The sequence below is a fragment of the Choristoneura fumiferana genome, chromosome 13 (genome assembly GCF_025370935.1).
Source record: "Choristoneura fumiferana chromosome 13, NRCan_CFum_1, whole genome shotgun sequence".
In the NCBI taxonomy this organism is placed as follows: Eukaryota; Metazoa; Arthropoda; class Insecta; order Lepidoptera; family Tortricidae; genus Choristoneura; species Choristoneura fumiferana.
Genome location: NC_133484.1, coordinates 312,965 through 337,645, shown reverse-complemented (window position 1 = coordinate 337,645; position 24,681 = coordinate 312,965). Strand labels below are relative to the sequence as shown.

General features: G+C 38.8%; 1 protein-coding gene and 1 long non-coding RNA gene across 12 annotated transcripts in view; both read left to right on the top strand.

Moving 5' to 3' along the window:
- The window catches only part of LOC141434549 (uncharacterized), a 512,720-nt gene that overhangs the window by 275,423 nt on the left and 212,616 nt on the right, over positions 1-24,681 (top strand). The window lies entirely within an intron of this gene.
- LOC141434349 (uncharacterized) lies at positions 6,328-10,476 on the top strand. Its single transcript, XR_012452044.1, has 2 exons — positions 6,328-6,416; positions 9,727-10,476. It is a non-coding gene; the product is annotated as an uncharacterized lncRNA (long non-coding RNA).

Below are 24,681 nucleotides of genomic sequence, written 5' to 3'. Positions count from 1 at the left end.
AAAAGTCCCAAAACGACCTCACATTGCGTACACATCAGGAGCAAGGCTTTGCTAACACTGGATCTACTTGTAAAAAGATACTAAAATTTTAGCAAAACCTCCGATGCGCGATTACGACTCATACTTTGGCCGGTATTTTTAAGCCCACGTCAAAGGTAAAATCTTAGTTCACGAGTTCAGCTATTCATCATGACGAGCCGAACCTCCGCACTTCTCAGCCCAACCAGGCAATACCGAATAAAAACCCGTAAAACTGCCTTGGCGGGCCGCCAGCACGCCTGTCTTCGACTTCCAACATTGCTTATTAGTTTTTGGAGTATCAAGTTGCGACTAATAGCTTTCTATGTATTTGTAGTTGAATTATGTCTGATTTATGAAAATAACGGAGTATTTTGTTGCGCGGTTTATTTTTCCTTTTTTCTTGCGATGACTACACACCAAAGTGTCCCCCTTCAGAACGCCATCATCATCATCATCCCAGCCTATATACGTCCCACTGCTGGGCACAGCCCCCTCTCAGAATGAGAGGACTTGGGCCGTAGTTCCCACGCGGGCCCAGTGCGGATTGGGAACTTCACACACACCATTGAATTGCTTCGCAGGTAAGTGCAGGTTTCCTCACGATGTTTTCCTTCACCGTAATAAGCTCGTGGGATATTTCAAATGTAATTTCGCACATGAATTTCGAAAACTCAGAGGTGAGAGCCGGGGTTTGAACCCACGATCCTCTTATTGAGACGCCATAGGTCAAACCACTCGGCCACCACGGCTTCGCCATTATAATGAATGAAAACCCCCCACTTCCATCCACCGGTTACGCGCAACTCTCAAGATGGCGTCAGTCTATTTAACAGGAAGCCTACTAGCGCTTAGTCTTCTAGTTCGAGGTCACCATTAGAGTATTTTTCTCAACAATTATCTGTTCTTTAAACGAAGTGGCCTGCCCATTCCCAATTCATCATCATCATCATCATATCAGCCATAGGACTTCCACTGTTGGACATAGGCCTCCCCCATAGACCTCCGGTTGCCTCGGTTAGAAGCGGCTTGCATCCACCGTGAACCCACGCTTTAACCAGGTCATCCGTCCATCTCGTTGGTGGACGTCCTACGCTCTGTTCTCCGTGCTATATGGCCTGTCCATTGCCTCTTCAACGAGCTTATTCACATGGCTATGTTGGTGACCAATTGCCATTTGAACCTGCGTATTCTTCGATCTATATCGATGACTTTCGTTTTTGGCATTTTCCCTATTCCAGATTATGTTGCGCAAAAAACTCCGAGTATTATAATAGCTCTATCCACAGCTCTGCAATGTATAGTTAGCATGGCTCCATGTGTTCTTAAATTTATCACCGCCACAACGCGACAGTAATAACTTGGGCAGTTTAAAAGGCAGTAACAGCATAGCGCTGCAATGCGCTGCCGCAGTGGGTCCGCAGAGATGCTCTCTTATCCATCTAGCTGTGTTTTTAACTGGTCAGAATGGCAGTTTAAACTTTGCGGCAGCCTTTAATGTTTTTAACTCCCGACGCAAAAAGAGGGGTGTTATAAGTTTGACCGCTACGTGTGCCTGTCTGTGGCAACGTAGCTCTTAAACGGGTGTACCGATTTGATTGCGGTTTTTTGAAAGCAGGTTTTCTGGCAATGGTTCTTGAACATGTTTAATCAAAATTGGTTCAGCCATTTTTGAGATATTGAACTTGGAAGTGACAAAGTCGTTTTCCAAATTTATGGTGGTTAGGTTAGGTTGTACATATTTATTTTACTTTATCTCTGGCCTTCACTCGCTTGGAACGTGTTATTATGAACTGGTAGGTGAATATAAATTGCAGGATTTTTATAAATTATTAAAAACGGTGAGTTATTTTCATTTAGGTACATTATTTAATAATTGCTTGTATCTTAAGCAATCATAAAAAATATTTTTGTACAAATAACATAGCACCTTAGTTAAAATAAGACCATGACATTTCTAACTACAGGAAACTAAAGACGGATGTTTTATATCATTTGGTGGGTTGGATGCCCGGTTCAGACCGGGGATTAATAAAAAAAATTGTGCAATTTAAATTGTTTTCATTAAAATGAAATCTTTTTTCAGCAAAATTTTCTAACTGCAATATGTAAGAATTGAAATAATTTATGAATAGATAAAATCCAATACATGTCAAGTTATTAATAGTAGATTATTGTCGTGGCCTGGAAGTAGGCAATTGCTGGCTGAGTATGAGTATAAGCTTGCGAGTCCGTTTAACTAATACGAAGCCAGCAATTGCTATTCCAGCCGAGACTAATATAAAGCTTTTCTCAAAAATGGTGAATAATTCTGAAATAGAATAAACTTTTTCTCAAAATATATTGTAAATTTTAATTTTATTCCAATATTTTTCTTATGCTTTCCCGCCTTTTTTCATTAAAAATAAACTGCGGGTGTATTTTTCCACCGAAAACACACAAGCTATTTCAGACCAATAGAAAAAGTCCGGAGTTCCAACAAAATATCTGATACCGGCCATTAGACTTGGCTGTATACGACTTGTGCCAACATTTCCATGCCTTTTTAATAAAAAAAAATGTGACTGATTGAGGCTCGCTAATTCATTATGTCGAGCTAGCGCGCCTGCAATCTTTTCAACTTTTTAATTTTTCGCTGACCATAAACTATGCACTTCTATTCTGATATGTAAAGAATAATGTCAACTTTTACGGACATTTTTGAGAAAAATTAAATACACAATCAGCGTCATACATTGTTGCCGCGTACAAAGGCAATAGACAACCTTTGCACCAGAAACGACCCAGAGCGGGGGTCAAGTTTTGCCCCGGTGCCCCAACAGTACATAACATATTATATTCTAAGATAGTTTCCCTCCATGTGATATATAGCTGTGTGAAACTCTGTATTTGTCACGCTTGTATTTTTTTTTACTTGACTGGATGGCAAACGAGCAAGTCGGTCTCCTGATGGTAAGAGATCACCACCACCCATAAACATCTGCAACACCAGAGGCCTAAGATGGGATACCTCAAGTGCCAGTAATTTCACCGGCTGTCTTACTCTCCACGCTGAAACACAACAGTGCAAGCACTGCTGCTTCACGGCAGGATTAGCGAGCAAGATGGTGGTAGCAATCCGGGCGGACCTTGCACAAGGTCCTACCACCTGCGAACGTATACAGTTGATTCAATAAACGAGCTATAATAAAATACAATCTATTATTAAATCACTGGCTTATTACAGCAATAATCATAAATGTCACTTGGCCTTCTTGACCCGTAGTAAATTCAAATCTAATCAATATGCACATGCACAGAAATAACGTCCATTGACATACTCGCCTGTGGCTACTACAGGCTGCGCGTGCGATGATAACATTATGAGAAGGAATTGATGAGACTTGACACTTGACAATAACCTGTAGAAGCACAGGATTGCTTAGTTTGCGGTACGATGCGCGAATCGAATCTAATGATTACACAAGCGAAGCCGCAGGTAATACTAGAAAATAAAAAATGCAAAAACACTAAATCTAATGGTCTACAATCTGTTAGTAACAGAACTGAAAGTACAACATTTGGATTCATTCAAAATCGTGACCAGCTCTAAAATTCTCGTGAAGAGTACAATATAACATCTACATAATGCTAGTTATGAGATTTAATAAATAAATAAATAAAATACAAAACGCAAAAGAACATAAATCAGTGCATAAATTAGCTTTGAAATAATAAATAGTTTAATAGTCAATATAGTACATCTACATATTTTCTCCTTCCTCCTCCGTCTTTGACCATTGCGGAAGCTTTCTGAGAACGGAAGTTAAAGCTGGTGTACCTGTTCTCCTCATGCGCACATTAACGTACACGGGTATTAGCTGCATTAAGTATGGGTGCAGGCGGTGTCAGGGCGAGGGCAGCGGGTTGGCTGGGGCAGTTAGATGCAGTCACGCTTAGATGGGCCAGTGACTTTCGGAATTAGTTTCATTGGATGCTGAAGAGATTAACGAATAGAGGTATTAAGTAGTCTCTATTTTTGTATGAACCGCCATGCTATTTTACAAGCACATGTGCAATACAGCTAACATCTGCGCGATAGATATATAACGTCTTCATTTGTAAAACCGCCCTCCTCTTTGTCAACATATATTACCGCATAAAAGAGTAGAAACTAAATGAGAGTGCCCCCTACTACGAAAAATAGTTTTTTTTATATGCCACTTACAGAAGAACAAAATTTAAATTCGAAATTATTGATTATCTTTTGTTCTTCCTTAATTCGTTCTACAGTTTGATTCCGTTTTAGAAACTTTTGGAGTTATTATTTCAAAAAATTAATTAAAATTAGTTATGTTTCTGACATCTATTGCTTTTATCGTTAGTTCTGTGCAGTTAGTGTCTTTAAACATTTCCCTATAAAGTCTTACTTATCGCGTCTACTGTTAATTTCATTACAGCAATAGTTTCCATTTGCATCGCCGTGTTCACTATCACATTGATTAAGCCTCATTTAAGTGCAGAAAATATCACATGGGTTTCATTACATTGCGGGGTCACGCGGCTAAGGAATTAGATGTGATCGATCAAAGACGGCGATGTACAGCAGCGTAATGATTTCTCGCATCTTAAGAAGGCTACGCGACACGCCTGTACACCCATTGAGGCTATTAATTAATATACCGAGAGACTAATGTGGTGATAACCTTTGCATCTTAATGTGGAGATAATTGGAAATGAACAGCTCACGCAAATTATAAAGTTTTGCATTAGTATTGAAATTTTAAGGTAGGATATTCCCATTAGTAAAAAATTGCATATCATAATTTTGTCCGTCAGTCGAAATTCAAACTAAAATACTTTAAACCTAAAATGTTTATTTAAGTCACATCATGTTGTAGATGTATTTTACTACTTCACGACTATCGGTAAGGTTATTGCGTAATTTACAATAAAAAAATAATGAGTTGAAATTGATGCAAACATAACACACAAAATTATTTTCAATCCAATTTCGTTAGCAGACTTGTCTCCATTCAAATGAAAACAACCCTATTATAACCTAACTCAACCCAGACGCTAAACTAACCAAGCAGCGTTTCTTAGATATATTCCAGAAACAAAATATTACAGTGTTCCCTTGTAATTTCAGGGCTGGAAGCTTGGCAGCTGGAGCGGTTCGGGCACAGACTTAAATACTATTTAGTTAATTATAATGCTTCTTTGTTAATGTTCGGGACTTCTGAACGAAATTTGCTTACGGAATGACCGGCATTACAGACCCGTAGGCTTCTTGAATTATTCGATAGCAGACAAGACAATTTTCATTGTTTGAATTTGTGGAACTTTAATAAATACCTCTCGTCAATCATAGAAAGTATTTTGGCTTGTTTTACCTCATTGATAAATTGTATGTGACTGATAAACGTGATACCGACTCTTTTATTCGGACAAAACAATCAGATGTCATCACAGATATCTCTTACGTAAAATTTATCAATGAGTGATGAAGCAGGCCTTTGTGTTAAGTATAATGTTAAGATTACTGATATTCTAAATCTATAAATTAATTCACAAAGTACTGCGATCAAGCTAACACCTTTACCACACACCCTTTAACAGCTTTTGTAACATCTGTAACCGTACATTGTGGAAGAGCAATAAAATATTGAGTATTGAGTATTGAGCTATGCGAAATAGCAACGGGTTGTATTTGTTCTACCACCGACAGTCAAAGAGAAGCAAGTAGAGCTAGAAACTAGATACAAGTTAGCGAGCAGCGAGACGCGAGTGTGTAGTTTGACAGTTTTGTCGCTACATTATAACTGTGACCACCCTAATCTGCGGAGCAGCAAATCAAGTTCGATCGTTTATAGTTCTATTTTTCATTTCATATCTGTCGCGTTTCAGCTATTACGAGTAGTAAGTGCCTACTTTGGTCGAGTTTTTCCTGAACTTCGTTTTTAACTACTTCGTCCTCAATTACATGCTTTATTGGGCCGTAATAGAGTTTTTCGCTATCTCTTCTCGCATTTTTCTCGCTCTATCTTGACCGTTCCCTTGCTGGCATTTACATACATTTACATGATAATCTTTGGTGCGAGTAGACTGCTTACGACTCTGATTCGGTAAAAAAATAGAAATAGAAAATAGAAAGACATTACTATAATATGTGTGCCGTATCATCTCAAGTATGAAATAATAGTATATTGATAAACAAGGGTGGTAATTGATCATTTACACTCGAGTTGAACACTACTTTTCATCACAAATGCGAGGAAATGAAGAAACCCGTTACAAATGTAAGAAAATTTATCGCGCCAAACCGTCTTTTTTTTTTTTAATGGCTCGCGCTCTTTGACTTTGGCACATTCAGCCAGCACTGGCCAGCAGCATTATGCCAGCATGGAGGTTTGGAGGTAAGTATTATGCATTACAATCTCCTTGTTTACCAGTTAGTGAATACAAAGGAGCACCATTCGATTTTTAAATTTAGTTTACATCCCTAAAGATGTAGATCGAATTTACAACATAGATTTCAAGTTAAATGCAACTTACTTTCAGAGCTTAAGTGATGAAAAGGTTTATACTTAACACAAGAGACGTTGAAGAAGCATTAACGGGCCTCCCGCCAAGTATGTATTATGACGACATCGCGAGGTTTGTGAGCAACCGGTGGATGCAAGTGGCGTAGCGAGTTCTGTTGTCGTAGGTACATTGTGGCGTTCTAAGGGCTTTTTTTCAACAGTGGACGTCTTCCGGCAGATAGTGATGATGATGAAATTAAAAAAAAACCCTTCTAAAATCACTTCTTTGTTGTCTGTTCACTTGTTTATCTGTCTGAGGCTTTCTGTACAGAAACTTCAGTGTATGAGTCGAACTCCCGATATAACCTTTTTTTGCCGTCATCGTCTGATGAAACATTTGTCAATACTCATCAAATAGGTATTTTAACTTTTTCCACAAAACGATAACCGAATGAAATACGCGTAAGTAAACGTGTATTACGACTTGCTAACATAGTGTTTGTTGAACAGTGTAAGCTTATAAACATCGTTATTCAACGCTACATCTTCATAAAATCTTATATTCATAAGCTGCCGCTACAAACATTTTCTATAAAATCCAATATTTAAAAGTCAAAATCTTGGCATCGAATTCACATCAGAATTCAGAATGCACGCTCTATCGCGCTTTCCTACCCGTGCATGGAAGATTGGACTCCGCCGACCAGAAACTGTGGTCCTTAAGGCAAAGTAGTTGCACTCCTTATTAAGGTTCTAACTAAACTGGTTGTTAAAGCTCCACATTGTCTAGTATATCTGACACTTGAGTGGAACATATGCGGTCTTCGCCAGAGGTCTTTCTAGCTGGTCATGAACAGTCAGCTGCAGTGTACACCAAAACAATCCCTCTTCTATACTATTTAGATGTCATAGGGCGAGATAATTTAGGGTGCACTTGTATATTTCCGGGCACAAAATGGAGAGTTAAATGCAAGTTGATATCCTGCAAGTAAATTGGAGTTAACATTGCTGATGTGGCAGTCGCATTGTGTACAATAATTTGTTGAATTGCGAGGACGTTATTCATCAGAAATTAACATTTAGCACTTAAGACATGGACAAAACATTTAACACATTTTATTATTATTTCTGGATCCAGCTATTTAATTCCAAATCTAATTACAATCTCTGCAACCGCTGTAGCTGAAGTAAAAATTCTGGGATTTTTACTACATTTCCATTTCAATTCCCAAAATTACATCGTGGTTTTCATTGGCGTTGCAAAATTTAATGACTCAAACCTTGCCATTGAGATTTCGAGATTTTATCCTGATTTCGTCGAAGTATCGGGATAAAAAGTTGACTATGGAAAGCTATCTGCAGAACAAATTTCATCCAAATTCATCCAGCGAATTTTATTCAAAACTGTACAGCCGTTTTAGCGTAAAAGAATAACAAATATACACGCACACATGCAACTTTCGCATTTAATACTAAATAAATAAAAATCGCAGTAGGAAGTACAATTAATTTTGTGATTCCTTGTATCAGTGGCGGCGCACGATCTAAATTTGGCGTCGGCAAATATATTTTGCGAGGTCCTATGACATTAGATGACGGATTTTTAAACGCGTATCTTTCGAGCCACTAGGCCCCGTAGACCACGAGGCCGTAGACTGTGGTCCACGTCGCCAACGTCTAGCGCCGCCTCTGCCTTTATGTTCAGACCAAAAGCGCTAATATGACACAAATTGCAAATATCGCGTGGTATTTAACGTTCGATCGGTACAATTGATTATGACAATTGTTCTCGCTGTAACAGTGGGTGTTACATCGGCTGCGGCGTCACGATCCCGAACCCTGCACCCCGGGGCAGGGCTGTATTGACTGCGATTGTTTGCGCCATTTGCATATCATTACACGTGCATTTGCATTTGATTCATTTTGCTTACCCTTTGCAAATAAATGACGCGTTTGTTCATGTTTACTTTGGACTTTGTACTTTATCTTCGTTTAAAGTGCTTTGATTATACTGTCTTTTCATAAAGGTTGTTGCGTTATTATCTACAAGAATTTTACTATTAGTTCACTATCATAGTCGTCACTTTTTCGTTCCTCTTGTGTTTTCGTACATTTAGTAAATTCATCAATGAAATGTAATCCTGTTTACCCGACTACCCGAAGGAAGGTTGTGTTTTTTAAGAAAGCCTATGTTTGTGCTTCGGTACAGACTAATTGGGAAAAAGAAATAGTAGCGATTTAGCCAAATGCACGGTCGTGCTGATTTAAGCCAGCATATTCTTTCTATTTCTGTTACTATTTACTACTCGGATAACCGTATGTATCTCTTTTAAAGTGCTTTTATCCTCTATCATTTCATGAGTTATTGCGTTTGGTATCTTTTTGGATTCCTTCAAAACATATTGCCGCGCTTTGTCTCCATCATCAGCACTAACTTCAAACTAACGTAACAATTTGAATCCCAAACGTCATTAAGCCTGACTAGTGTTAAATTAAATCGTGAACTATTTGATGCCGGTTTCCGTTCGGGTACCATTAAGGAACTCTAATTGGACATTTCAGATAAAATCAAACGCTCCATTTGCTTTGCAAATTTGTCTGGTTTTGTTTTAATCTGTAGAGTCCAAAGTGATTTAGTTTTCGAGTACATGTCTATTAGCAACGGGAATGACACGATACGACGGAGATAAAACGATAATTTGCTCAATTATTTATGACTAGACTTTACCAGTGGCTTTGTTTGTGTGAATCATTAAATCATACGGTTGAATTGAAACGTCGGGGTTGTACTTTATTCCAATTCTTCAGAGTACCCGTCCAAAAATTCATGATTCTACGTTTACTGAATTTTGGGATTTTAACGTGTATTTACCAATCTTGCGGAATTACAAATTCTATCGCGCAAATAAACTCAGAGCATATCTAGTTGCGAGACTCTGAGCCTCTCCATGAGGCCAAAATAGTCAAGGACCACGGCTCAGAGCCACAAGTCATCACTGGCAACACACACTGGTTGAAAACGCTAGTCTTCAGGCACTGCGAAATTTAGAACAAAAGCAAAATGTAATTTGTTTTAATTAATTCTTGTTCCATGTCCATGACGTTAGATATTAATGTTATTATCAGACGTCCTGCCTTAGCTTTATATGTAACCTATATTTCTGTTACCATTTAATCTGCAACACCTAATCTCTTGTTACAGGTACGGTAACGGTTCTCATCAGTGCAGGTAACGCTGTCGCCCCGTCGCCCGTCACTACGTCGCTCTGTCACGCTGTCACGTCACTCCTGCCGCGGGGCTCTAATCCATCACGGGGGTCGGCGGTGACACAAGCAGCATATACCGGACAATGTCACGCCCAAATTATGAAGGGACAATAGTTGGTACGAAAAGATTTGATAAAAGGATAGGGAGGAACTTTCACGCGCGTTTTCTTGAAGTTGCTTGGGATGATTTTGGTAGCTTATAAAGTTTTAAAAATGAACTTTTTTGGGTCGCCGGACGTGACCTCCTATGACGTGACTTAAAGTTGCGATGGATGGCACCACCTGTCACTAATTAGCGTATGCAAGCAGCTAATTAAGATTTTCGGCTGGTTGAACGAATCACCGATTACTTCTATCCCGTAACGTTTGAATTCCGTCCAGACGACCCGAAAGTTTTAATTTTAAAAAATAAGTTTCGGCTTTAATAACGAACTCTAGACTTAGGACCTTATCTGGTGGTTAATTCTGATGATATCTTGATTTATGTGGGTGAGAAAGATGGCCTGCATAAAAACACGTTGTATAGACTGTCTTGCACTTTATCAGTTAGCAAAGTAAGAGAAAATTTTCGCTGATCGCGAGTCATCCAGCCCAGGCCTTATACCTACTTCGAGATTACAAATTCAATCTTCGTGTTGTCTTGCTCCTGCTAACCGTAGTCTATTAAAGAGTGAAAGAAACTGTACGATTCAGACTTCTAATTTCAAACTTGGTAGTAACCCTGGTTTAATAGCGACCAGCTTAACCTCACATATCACTTAAACGCACTAACGCACAATAAACACGTTTTAATGAAATCGCAAATCCCCATTAGCCGGCCGCCGGCGCTGGCGCCGATTACTCTCAATTATGAGCAAGCCTTGGCAGTCAGTGCTGGTGTTAACAGATTAAGAAGATGATAAGGATAGTTCGCAGCTCTGTAAGGGTTGTAGTTTAAGTCTCGGCGTTCGTGCATTCCTTTTATCTTTTTAGTTTAAGTTTTTTTTTAAGTACCTAATGAAGTAATTTGCCCGACTGCCTGAAGGGCGTTTTTTTTATAAGTAAATAAAATAATAAATTAAAAAGTTATAAAAAGATAGTGAGACAAAACAGCATTAGGCGTAGCAATTAAACATTATTTTTATTTAGCATTGAGCGATATACCTCTATCTTACCTGATGGTAAGTGCAGATGAGGACGAAGATGTCGTCTACATAGATAACGCATAATTCTCTTAGCAATGGAAATTCATCAGACAGATCTTCACACTTCAGGCCTCCGGTATCTCTATACCTAGTCTGTCGGTATGCGCGGCGCGGCGAACACGCGGCGCGGCGCTAGTTAATTATACCTGGTGTGCCGTACACCGCGACGGAAATATACGGCTCGGGTAATTACATACCTGCAGAGATAGGGGAATGGATCCGTTGCAACGTGAAATTTGGGTACACTGAATAATAAATAAATATCATAGGACAAACTATACTGATTGCCCAGTCTCAGACTTGCATAGCCGTGGTAAAAGAATATTGTCATACTAGTCTTCTTCCCATTCCTCTCCTATCGGAGGTTGGACAACATCATGGCGATTCTAATTTTGAAGGCCGCTGCTCTAAACAAGGACGTGGTACTCACTTTAGTACCTTGTCATAATTTCAAGGCCTTCTGGTAACAGATAAACATTTACCTCGACCGGGAATCGTTCCCGGGACCTCAAGCTTCATGATCAGATTTTCCAAACATTAAGTTATTTGATCGTATACTTGTCCTTTGTTATTTTCCTGTCTTTGCGATGGTAACTACTTAGTTGATTGATTATTATACTATATCGGTAAACAAACATAAACACGGCAAGTATCTTATACACTTCCTCGGTTTAAGTACCAACAACACTAACGTTCGTAACAAGCGGTGCCAATTACTACAAATCAAGCAGCGATGACACGTTTCAGGTGCTTGAACCTTCGAATCTAATCAAATTACTCCCCATCGTCAATAAACGTCGGTTACTAATTGTGCCAACGAACTGGCGCAGGCAGAGGCACCTATCGGAAGGCGAGACGCATATTAATCGTTGATTAGCGACATGGAACCTCTATTATCCCCCTTCCATGATAATCATTAGAACACGTCGGCGAGGATCATTTGTGTCACTGAGTATCGGTGGGAAGAGGACAATGATGCAAGGACAGAAAAATATTACGGGTATAATAGACATCAAGTGAATCGGAAGCGGGTCGTTTGTAGTTCACCTTTATCTACGGGCGAAAGATTTTGCTATGACGTATTAGACGTATAATTACAATGTGACCTGGTACAGTTCAATTTTCACTAACCAAATCTACCAACAGGTCAACCTACATGATCTGGCCACAATGAAATTTACGTATTTGTCAGGGTAAAAGCTCAGTGATTTTTTCTTCAAGGAAACAACCATAGTCACGTAAATTTTAATATCCTACTAATATTTTTGGCGCCCAACATGGGGCCAAAATAACAGCATAAAATAAATATTCACTACTTTTAAAAATGTCGTATTTCAAAATACGTAAGCAAAATCAACTCTTAGATAATGTTCATTGAGTCCACTCGGAAGATCACCGATTTTCAGGTATGAGTTTTTTAAAATTATTAACGAAATGTAGGTAAATGCTCGAATAACTTAATAAATACCACGGTACACTTGATACCAATAGACCTAGTTTTAAGGGTACTAGGCAACCAATAAACATACTTAAATACTTAATACTATATTAAACACCGAAAACTCGAAAACAAACATCCTTGTTTTTCTTAGAAATTATCTGCCTCGACTGGGGATCGAACACGAGACCGCACTTCACTTCACTTCGTAGTCAGGTTTTCTAAACACTCCAGGCTATTCTCCCACCGAATACATGATCAGAAACATTTTATTTTACCAGTCTCGATATCACGTTTTGCAAAAGGCACGAACATGTTCGAAGGCATGAAATATCGCAACTCAAGACTATCCTATTGTTCAAACAAAAAGTCATTTGCGACAACTTTATCACTAATGAACCAGGAGTCAGTAACTTCCGCGGGAGCCAAAGCGCACGGGCGAAGCACCGGACAAAAGCTAGTTAATTATGGAACTCCCAACAATAGCCGCTGTCCAAACAGACGGCAATTAACGAAGTGCACCGAATCCATTCAACTTGTGCTATCACTTGCCGCCCATTACTCGTTTCGATAGTTATAAGTTCTCTGCGACGATTTCAGGATCGGCTACACCGCTGCTTAAAAAACGGCAACGGTAATTTATATTTATTGTATTTCTATTGACATTACCAGTTTTTTTTTCTTATGTACTGTAGTATTATGTTATGTACTATAGTAATAAGTTGCTTATTAAATAAATATTATTATTATTATATAGTATGGCAATTGGCCACTTTCAGTGTTTAGCAGCAACACAATAGTTTACTGCTACATAAACGCATATTGCTTGTATCAGCGACAATCATAGTGTATATAAAGTTTCATTTAATAAAGAGGTTCTCTTTACGCACAACTACACCTATCGTCTTATTGACCACGTACCATCAACCTTATATTACATGGCGACCTTGCCACTGCGAACCAACGGAATCTAAGCACAAGAAAACCACGCAGTCAGATCAGAACACAAGAAGAAAATAATAACATGAAGACGTTCATGAAGAAAAAGAAGAAAAAATATATATAGAAGAAGATTAAAAGACATATAAAAAATGAAGAAAACTAATTCAAGACAAAGAATCCCAATGTGAAGAACGAAGATTAACAAAGAAAAATACATGAAGAAAGAAGAGGAAAATTAATTAAACTAAAACTAGCAACACCCAGTGTTGCTTAAACTACTAAGTATTACTTACTTACATCTCAAAACCTTCATGAAACTGCCCTTTTGCCAAAGCCAGCGTCAAATTATCTTGTTGGAAGTTAAAAGGATTCATATTTCGTTCACCTGACGCAGAAGCCTGAAGCTTCAGATATGTATCGTACGTTTATCTCCATACTCGTGTCGTGTTACGTTATTGTGTGTCTACCGCGGTAACGTTTGAGGATTTTCGGTGGATGTTATACGATATCGCCCTGACAACATAATAATCTCGTGATGTGTTCAAGAGTGTAACAGTTTAACTGTGTTAAGAGGGCCGGTTTGTTTCGCAAAGCTACTTGATTATTATCAAAAACAAAATATAAAAACCGACCAAATGCGAGTCGGACTCACTAAGGGTTCCATACAATTTTGTAGTGATCTGGGAATATTCAGTGTAGAGCCCTGCTCCTAAGCAAAATGTACGCATTCTGTGGTCATTTTAGATTGTTTACTGACGTAAACTGCTGCTGAAATTCTGACAATATTACATACTGCGGATGATTGATAACATCATTTTTATAAGTCGGTTAAAAAGGTACTTACTTCTTACTCCATAACACAATTCTCCTATCATAATGAGAGGACCTGAGCTGTAATTCATACACATATCATTCAACTCAATTCAATTTTCCGAAGCCTAGATAATAGTAATCACTTGTTCCAAAATGTCAAAAATTTTATGGCAAAAGGATCTGGTCCTACAACCTTCCTCAAATACTAAAAGATTTTCCCAGGCAGGGCTACAATTGATAAAATAACTAGCAATCCTAAGAACATAAAAAACATAATTAAGAATTTACTTATTAAGGGCAACTCATAGCCTAGCACTAGAATATTTAAAAAAAAGATAAAGATTGTTAGCTAGATAATTTTTATTTTTTATAACTGAGTTACCGAAAAACTCATGGTAAATTGTAAATATCTTTTGGAAAATAATCTGAAAAACTTAAGGAGATATATTAGGTTACTACTACACAAAAAATACCACAAAACTCCCATTTAAACATTTAGTCGTCATTAGTATCATGAAATTCATGAATTTGGCAGAGGCTTAAAACTTTCCAGGTTTATTAATGTGTAAACGTTTTGAACCCTTTGTGTGTATCATTGGCCACGAGTCTAACTTTTGATCATTTACCAGTAATTTCAAATTCAAAGTCCGACGCACAAAAGCTACCGAAACAATTGAAACATGTAACTTTTTATCATGACCAAAATCCATAGAAAGCCCAAATTATTTCCATTCCCAAAACACACGAAATTTAATTTAAACCTTCGACTTGTCAAACAGCTTTTCGGACTCTAGGGTCCGGTCCACTGTTTGAGTTGGAGCCTTCAGCGAAGTTCTTATAAGCCTTAAGGAATTAAGAGAATGTCTTATACCTAATCTATTTACAAAAGAATCTTTTGAGCTTCCCTTTTGATCGCAAGAAATACTTCTCCAACGGCATAATAAATGAGAGCAAAGTTAAATGTTACCCTTTAGTAAAAAAAAAAACTATTAGCGAAATTTGTTATTGAATAATTCAGTTGCTAGGTTGAGAAGATAGGCCTTAAGAACTTTGGATTTATAATGACGCAAAAGGACAACTTAAATTAGAGTATGATATAGGATGTTTTTCATTTTGGAGGACCATGATAATGAACGAACCAATTTCAGCTATCATGTGACTTCTTATCCACTATTATTCTTGCATGCTTGATGCCAAGGTAGCAAGCTCTGAAGCAAGATACAGAGCTTCGACAAAATAAAAAATGTGTTATCAGATCAAATAAACTATCTTTGTTATTTACATTTGTTTTGATATCACTAAGTTACGCCACCAAAAAAAAATACAAAACCGCAAGAGAAACGCACAACAGACAAATATGTGTAACGGAGTAAAACTGGGCTAGAAAGCAGAAAGAAAACTAATATACAATGCATCATAAAACATACAAATTAAAATTCAATCAACGCGTTCAAAAGAAACGATTATAATAAACCACTAAAGGTACTGATTGACCTGTGTTAAAATCTTAACATGGAGCAACAGAAATTAGAACTACATCGACTCAACATTATACCACAGATTAGTTGAACATCCCAGAAGCAAGCTGCAAATACTTCGCAATGCATCACGTCCGAGCAGTAAATATGGCCACATATTACACTTGGTAGCTGCCTCGTATATTAGTCTATTAATAGTCGGCAATAAGACGAGCATCTCATCCATCACGCATGCGCTTATTCCAGCTAATGTTTAGTCTGCAGTGTTTTTGCGTCCGGGACTCACTTGTCGTTGAAATGCCTCGTTGAATTTTAAACGGTTGCTAGTGTCAATGACGATTTCTGTGACAATAGCTGGCGGTAATAAATTATAAGGTCCGTTAACAACTATGATATTTGCGTCAAGTTTGTGTTGCGTGAATGGGAACGTTGGGAGAGGAAGGCCTAGACGAACGTACGACTATCCAATCGGGGACGTTCTGAAGAAAGGTCGGGTCAGGAGTACTCTAAACCGACGTGCATGCATGAAAAGATTGATGAATATAGAGGAAGCGAGAGTTGTATCATTATTGTAATAGGGCTGTTCTCTACGCCGGCGGGTGTTTAGACTGCGCGAGCGCCGCCGGGAGCCAGCGTTTACGCGGCTACGCTCGCCAAAGCAAACAAATTATACACTACAAGCTGTGCATAGTCTACTGATTTGTCAGGGCTCACAGGGCTTAATATGACTCGAGAGAGCAACCGAAATAGCAACAAATTGTTTCCGTACGACCACCAGAGCACGGCGAAACTGAAAGCTTTTATCGAATTGTTATTCACGATAGCAACTTTATCAGCAGACGGCTTCGAATTTGCTTAATCGAAGAATATTTACGGAGAAACGAATACATTACCATAATTTTTATATTTCTTGTCAAGGTCTATGATTTATTCATTATTCCCAGAAAATAGTCCAAAACAACCTTCGAATTAGGTGTAATCCAGTTTGAGACTCGCCGCTCGCTTAATATCACATTAAAGATGAGTAATTCGATGCGAGCGACCACACTTGACGAATTAACGTATGCCCGGTAATAACACGCGTCAGTTTATTCTGTAATGGATTATAATTCATCAAGGCTGGGTCGTAAACATGCCGCGGCACACGCGATCTCTAGCCGATCAACGCTGAATTCCGTCCTATTTTATAGCTTCGAAGGTTGTAGTTGCGTGTGGAAGTCGGCGGGTGATGTATACAGGTTCCACTGCACTTGTTCCAGTGAGGCTGCTGGATCTTAATGCTTCGCTCTGGTGCGTTAATGCCTGAGTCAGGAGTTACGAGCGGCAAATTGCCGTGCATGAAATAAGGCCGTGGTCGGTAGTAAGTCGTTGGGAGGTCGATTTGCAGGAGCTGTCTATGTTAATGATCATCTACGTCTGACAGATTTATGAGGAGAATAAAATGAGATAGTAATATTTTAATAAAATGCATATTCCTTGCACAGTCGTTATCGTAAATTAAAAATAGAATAAATATCACGGAACAATTTGACACCAATTGACTCAGTCCCAAACTAAGCGAAACTAGTCGAGAAGGAGGGATGGGTAATAGGAAACGGATAAACATATTAAAAAACAATTACTGCGGCTCCGTCGTTAGACATTTTTAAAAGACGGCTGAAAACTGGCTTCTCGAACACACATTCTACACTTTTGACGAGTTCCTTAAATTTCAACCAAAGACTAACACTACTTACTGAAAAAGGAGTATGAGTATTTACATAGAAATACATACCTAAATACATATAAACGTCCAAGAACAAACAAGCCTCAAGTTTCATAGTTAGGTTCTCTGGGCCATCCCGTTGTCCGTGGAATGGTGGTTCAATAGGATAACAATTTTAATGTTGTCTGTTATCTATTAAAACGTAAGAAAATCCAAAAAATGTGAAAAAGAAGAGACGAACATAATCATCGTCATATCATTCGTTGGATGTCCACCGTTGGATACCGCCCCCCCAGTTGCTTCGGTAGGAAGTTCATCTAATACGTGAAAAACACGAATTTTTATGATTGGTTTTTCGGAGTCCTTTTGTATTTTTTTTATTTCAACTCGAAATTTGTTACTTTTACGGGTATCCCGTGAAACCATTTTGAAAATACAAACTGAGACATGGATGCACAGAAAAACCAGAAAAAGAGACCAGCACTGGGAATCGAACCCAGGTCCTGTTGTCCAGCAGTGGTGTAGGGGTTTGAGAACCTGACTACGAAGCTTGAGGTCCCGGGTTCGATTCCCGTATCGGGGCAGATATTTTTATGAAAAATACGAATGTTTGTTCTCGGGTCTTGGATGTTTAATATGTATTTAAGTGTATCTATCTATTCAAGTATGTTTATCCGTTGCCTAGTACCCATAACACAAGCTTTGCTTACTTTGTGACGGACAATTGGTGTCTAGTGTCCCGTGATATTTATTATTGATTTATTTATTTATTATCCATCCATCTCCTGCTAGATACATCGTGCGTGTTTCGTGGTGAACGAACATCCTACGCTGCGCTTTCCGATCTGCGGTCTCCATTGGAAAACTTTTAGCCTCAACGACAATAAATTGTGAAGCACCACGTCTCAGATCCATAATGTCTTCACTAGCAACACACACTGGTTGAAGACTTTCGTCTTAAGGCACTGCGGTGAACATAATATTGCTCTTAATATTATTAGTTCTGTAGGTCTAGAACTTTCCTGTCGACTACTTATCCACTAATAGATTAGCATCTCGCGAGATAAGCGTTGTAGCGTGGCGTGGGTCGCGAACTAGACTATCTAGTCCTTGAGATGAGACTCGCGTATGCAGGTAGATTGGCTCGAGTGCTCAGTTGGTACTTGTGAAGCGTTATACGCGATGAGGTGTGTGTAAGAGAATTTATTTACTGTTAGGAGTGAGCTAGTAATTGATTTAAAAATCAAAGTCAAAGTCAAAATATCTTTATTCAATTTAGGTTATAATTATAATAAGCACTTATGAATGTCAAAAAAATCTACCAATGAAAACACGATTGGATAAAACAAGTCTAGTACCTAGTCTAGAAATCTGTTTAGTGACTTAAAGTTAAACAATCGGGACTACTGGGAATTTTTGAGCTGGTCACTATTTAAACTCAATACTTTTGCCGGTTAGGTTAGGTTATTTGGATATGTACCTGCAATTTAGGTTAAAGTTTCAGAGCGTATAGGCTGTTACTGAACCAGTGATCTCATCAATTAAAAAAAAGATAGGTCAGGGGGATAGGATAGGGGGATGGGAGTTGGGCCTCCGGATTTCCCACTCACCGAACGAAACACAGTAGCAAAACTACTATTTCACGCCGGTATTCTGTGGGAGTGTGGTCCTAACCCGGTTGAGCCGGCCCATTCGTACTACAGTAACTGCAGCCAGCAAGTGGTTACAGTAAGGCTCTACGACATGAGGGTGTCGTAAAAGGTGTTAAAAGTGCAGCGCTTTAGAAGAAAATGAAGATCAATAATCAATCACCAATTTTAGATTTAAATAATCTTAAGGGGAAGCAATTAGTTTCACTGACTATCTGAACTAGAGACCACGTCGAATCATAAAAGTCCTTATTTTACAACAGTGTCAATTATCAGTCGCTCGGTGGGCGTGTGTAGGTGGCCTTATCGCTAGGCCGCGTACGCGCATACAAATCGACGCATTATGGCTTCGATTGTAATCTAAACGATGCGCCCAAATGAAGCTATATCTAGAGTTTATCTGCCGCCGTTGGGACATTGCTTGTACATGGGTTTTCACTTACAAGGAACCATTTGTTCGTCGTTGTGGGCCATTTGTCCACATCCGATCAGATAATGACGCTTGTTGGTTTTCAGTGTCGTCTAATTGAGAAAAAAGAGAGTAGAAAAGAGGACATTTTTTGAACTCGCGTTGCTCGGAAATATTCGAAATTGTTATTAAGCAAACGCGATTCTAGCTCCAGCTCTATGATGTGGAAGGCAAAGAGAAGCCGCCACACTGTTTACCCAAGATAATGATTTTATTATGTCTCCCTTATGTGTTAATTTTATAATTTAACAACGTCAAGGAAGGTTAATTACAAGGTATTTTCTATCAATGAACTGAGCTGTTTCGAAGTTTTTTTATCCAAATTTTTAAGAAGCTTGCCTTATGATTGGCAAAGTTAACAGGAATAAAAAAACACGGCGTCGAAAACTATTTTCAACGTGCAACATACTATTGAATTTCAAGTTTTTTTTTTCTCTCTTTGACGGGTACACGGCAGTCCATTAAATAATTACTCTTCGATATGCGATCAACGTCGCCATGGGTGGCCGCTACCAGCCAGAACAGCGCGTAGGCTACCGCCGGGAATTGATCGCAGTATTATGCACTCCCATGCCGTAAATAATGCATTTCGACACTGCAGCAATGTATCACCGCCAATGAATGCATAGCTATCTTTTTTTTTATTCCACTGGATAGCAAACGAGCAAGTGGGTCTCCTGGTGGTAAGAGATCACCACCGCTCATAGCACCTGCAACACCAGGGGGATTGTTGATGCGTTGCCAACCTGAGGCCTAAGATGGGATACCTCAAGTGCCAGTAATTTCACCGGCAGTCTTACTCTCCACGCTGAAACACAACAGTGCAAGCACTACTGCTTCACGGCAGGATTAGCGAGCAAGACGGTGGTAGTAATCCGGGCGGACCTTGCACAAGGTCCTACCACCTGCAAATAATTGCTGTCTATCTGTTATGGTTCATCTATGGCACATAAAAATCCCACTTCTGGTCCCTCTTTTTCAACTGAGAAACCTGTTGTTCCCACACGGGCTCAGTGCGGATTAGGAACTTTACATACACCATTGAATTGCATTCCAGTTCTTTGCGATGTTTTCCTTCAGTGAAAAGTTTGTAATCAAATCAATTTCAAGTGTTATTTGACTCCATTATGGTCAAACTAATATTTTTTTCCACGGAATAGGAATCTAGCCAATTTCTAGAGTTCCGTACCCGAAGGGTCCAAATGGAACTCTATTGCTGTCTATTTCGTGTCTGACTATAAGTCCGTATGTCAAGACCGTTTTTCTCAGAAGGAGGAGGCATCCTAGATACTTGGGTATGGAGGCTTTTATCAAAACCACCAAGAAGAAAATTCTGAAAATATAAGTATTATTATTTTGTCTATTTTTCTATGTCAGTCTTCATTTTAAATGACCCGACAGTGCTTTTATGTATTTCCTTAAGAGGCTCTGCTAACACTGGATATTTATAAATACCTACAAATTTGTGCGGTGCGAATTCGACTAGTGCTTGACCGGTTTTTAGGGTTCCGGAGCCAAAATGGCAAAAACGGAACCCTTATAGTTTCGCCATGTCTGTCTGTCTGTCCGTCCGCGGCTTTGCTCAGGGACTATCAACGCTAGAAAGCTGTAATTTTGCACGAATATGTATGTAAACTATGCCGACAAAATGGTATAATACAAATTAAAAAAAAATTTTTTTGGAGTACCGCCCATTAGTAGTTAGACCTAAAACCTTATAGTGTGGGGTATCGTTGGATAGGTCTTTTAAACCCATTAAGGAGTTGCTAAAACGATTTTTCGATTCAGTGATTTTTTTGCGAAATATTCAACTTTAAAGTGCAAATTTTCATTAAAATCGACCGCCCATCTAAACCGGTGGGTGGAAAAATTTGAAAAAATTCAGAATTGTAGTAAGTATATCAAACTTACAAGGAAAATGATAACGGCTAAGTTTGCTTGAGAATTATTAGTAGTTTAAGAGTAAATCGCAGCGTAAGGTATAAAATATACCTAAACTATAAAATACGAAATCCTTAGAAAAATATTACTTATTTTTTTCGTAATGGCTACGGAACCCTATTTTGGGCGTGTCCGACACGCTCTTGGCCGGTTTTTTTAACGCTAGCATGGCAACCCGATATAAATTACAAGCCACAATGAGCCCCAAACTAATAAAGCAGGTGGGTAAGCATAAGTGGAACATTTTGGCGAACTAATTTAATTTGAAGTAGTAAAGTACATCGGCGCCGGACGGAAGGGCGGTCAACTAATTGAAAAAGTTTGCGTCGCGACGCGACAGAGGGCGCCGCGGTCGCGTGCCTTAATGAAAAGCAATCGTTATCCGCGGGATGCTCGACTATTGTTCGACCTTTCAGTTGAATAAACTCGATTATTGGAGGTAGTTCCTCCGCCTATAGAGTCAAGGTCAAAGGATATCTGTACACTTTATTACCTTGTCGCCGTCTCTTCAAGTTTGAACTTTAATAAGCCGTTGCCCGCGACTCCTTCAGCGTAGAATTCGTTTGTAGCTATCCCGCTTTGCGGTTTTCCAGGAAAAAAATATATCCTAATGTCCTCCCCCGGGACTCAAACTGTCTGTTTACCGAATTTTATCCAAATCGGTTCAGCGGTTGAGACGAAAAGAATAAAAAAGCAGACAAACTTTTGCATTTATGAATATTAATGGGATTGTCAGATGGCATACGGTGACATGTACTAAGGTGTTAAGATATCTTTGACCTAGACTATCCTTGGAAAGCCGCTTGTACAGTCTAAGGTGTCTGTAAAAGTACAATAGTAAACTACGTACCCAAATAAAATCAGAAACAAAAGATAAAAGTATTAAAACTATCAAAACAGGGCCGCAAGCTAAAAATCAGCGCTGCAAGTTAGAATAGAAATAGCATAAAAGTAAAGTAAAAGTAAAGTTCCCATATCGAAAATACAAACTGCAAAATAGATGCTCAGAAAAACCATACAGAGTGACCAGCGCTGGGAATCGAACCCAGGTCCTCAGCAATCCGTGCTGCGTGCTATAACCCCTACACCACCGCTGGACAGGAATCTAGACACGAATTTTTCCTATGCATACATATCTCAGATTGCTTATTTCTACTACGCACCTTATGGTACGCTACGTATGGTTTCACGGGATACCCGTAAAAGTAACAAATTTGGAGTCGAAATAAAAAATACAAAAAGACTCCAAAAAACCAATCATAAAAGTAAAGTTCTTTTTGGACGTAGCTTATAATGAGGGGAGCGTCAAAGTTCGCACTCTTCGCTAGTCATACTGTAATTTTTGTCCGAAACATCGTTTGTCATATTTTTTTCCACTGAAGCCTTAAATTTTTCTGAAAATTTTAAATGGTCGTCCTATAGAAAACTATAGGTTAGGTTTGTTTTATAACAATTCTGTACAATCATTGAATTCAGAGAAAATAGAGTTACGACAATCGATCATTCTGACAAACATTAGATTCGGACTTTCAATAATGCGAGTCGATATGGACCCTATACTGAGACTGAGTCCATTGCCATTTGCTTATGTACTCACATGTGTTTTCGTGTTTTTTTTAGAAAATTTACTTAAATAGTTATCTTATATTTTCAAAACTGAATTATTTGCTAGTCAAAGATAATATTGAAGACTCCACAGTAGTCCCCAAACATTCAAAAGGAAAGAGGACCTGCCTGACTGCCTAAGTATCAGTAGCAACATTACGAGTACAATAGGCTACTTTTTATCCAGATATTCCCACGGGATAAGAGTAAAAATGAACTAAAATAATTTCCTTGCTCACCCGCGACCTTACGATAGCTAAGCTTATGCAAAATATGCGTGTTCATGCAGTTCCTCCACCTCCACACTGTAAGAACACACACAAATCACACAAACCCATCTATCACCACCACCACACTACACTGACGCGTTTCGAACTCAAACAGAGCTCATCTTCAGAGTGACACAACCGTACACCATGCTACCAGTTGTTAGACTAACGAACCACAACCACCGTTTTAACTTGTCACTGTAACTCCCCAAGTACCCACATACGTTTTATGAAACAAAACAAAACTACCCACAAATTATTAATAAATTTTTAACCGTCCTTCAAAACTACCTTGATTTTTATTTATTTACTGTCAAGGCATGTTTTATTAACTACCATTGCTGAAATTAGATCCAAGCCGTAGCAAGGGACGCATATTTTGCATAAGCTTAGCTATCGTAAGGTCGCGGGTGAGCAAGGAAATTATTTTAGTTCATTGATATGGACCTCCGCAAAGTAACGCCTGATTCAATAAATTATAAGAGTAAAATCCCAAAATCTTAACCAGTAAGTCTAAATACGTGAAAATTAAAATGATTACTTATAAATGCTGAATCCGTCGGATTGCTGAGTCAACGAAATGCGAATTTGATTTTCCAAACCAGTTCTAGCTCAAACAAAGGACCCGTATTGGTAGTGCGTAGCGACGCGTGCGTCACAACTTTTTGACTGAAAAATGAAACGCATAAAATTTTATATTCTCGTGCAGTTCGAAAAAAAATGGGAGCTTTATAAACTGGAATCCGGGTAAGCCGTAATAATTTATGTAGAGCTGTTAGGCTGCATAAAACGCTACGGATTTCGCGGATCGCGACGTATTTTATTTTAAACTGCGTCGCCTCGTTTAATTGGATCTGCTGTCGGGTGGTCGGGCGGTGTGTCGGACGGTCGTGTGCTGTGTACAGTCGAGAAACTGAAACACGTACCAGGGTATCTTTTAAAAATATATAGAATAAATATCATGGGACACTTGACACCAATTGACCTAGTCCCCAACTAAACAAAAGCTTGTACTACTACTGCTTTACCTTTACTTGCTGCTGGTATACTAGGCAACGGACGGGTATACTTAAATTTATATGAAACATCCAAGACCCGAGAACAAACATTCGTATTATTCATACAAATATCAGCCCGGCCGGGGATCGACCCCGGGACCTCAGGCTTTGTAGTCACAATTTCACTGTGTGTTTTTTTTTTAGCAAATGAGAATGGAATGAAATGGAATGTCAAGATGGTATTAGTACTATAAAGTTCCACCCTGGTTTGGCTGTACAGTCAGCATCAAAAGTAGCTGGTTACTTTTATACTTTGTCGTTTTACGGCCACGTACTCAACGACATACAAGATTGACAAATATGTTAATGTGAGAGAATAAAAAAGTAACCAGCTACTTT